Source organism: Phaethon lepturus, unplaced genomic scaffold (genome assembly GCF_000687285.1).
Source record: "Phaethon lepturus isolate BGI_N335 unplaced genomic scaffold, ASM68728v1 scaffold34411, whole genome shotgun sequence".
Lineage (NCBI taxonomy): Eukaryota > Metazoa > Chordata > Aves > Phaethontiformes > Phaethontidae > Phaethon > Phaethon lepturus.
The window spans coordinates 551-977 of NW_010517559.1; the positions used below are offsets into that span (position 1 = coordinate 551).

General features: G+C 59.7%; 1 protein-coding gene across 1 annotated transcript in view; it reads left to right on the top strand.

Annotated features, from left to right (window-relative positions):
• LOC104628014 (nitric oxide synthase, brain-like) overlaps positions 1-427 on the top strand; it is a gene marked incomplete at its 3' end in the record, with an annotated part of 14,813 nt that overhangs the window by 489 nt on the left and 13,897 nt on the right. The gene's annotated exons all lie outside the window — the stretch shown is intronic.

The window sequence follows — 427 nt, forward strand, 5'->3', positions numbered from 1 at the left end:
TAGAGCACTTCGGATAATACGTTGTACGGTGCCTTTTCATCTCCTCGCACTCCACGGACATAAATTCTCAGGCTTCCTTGCCAAAAGTGGATTAACTCCGCGTTTGTAGCAAAGCCAGAGACGTAAGGCAGACTCTGCCAGGCCAGAAAAATCACCTCGGGGAAAACATGACGTGCGTGAGCATTGCCGAGGCTGCTCAGGCAAACGCGTCTCCCCGGTGGGATCAGCCAGCGGCACGGCTCTGCCGGCGGGTGCCTTCCCTTTTCACGGGCGTTTTGCGAGAGGCAAAGCCAGAAGCCCGGGGCGAGGTCACTGGAGGAGACACGGTCCCTTCACGCCCGTGGAGGTGACAACGGTCTCGGCCGCGGTGGTTTAACTCCTTCAGGTCTCCCCGCAGCACGGACGGCCTTACGGCGGGCATCGTCCC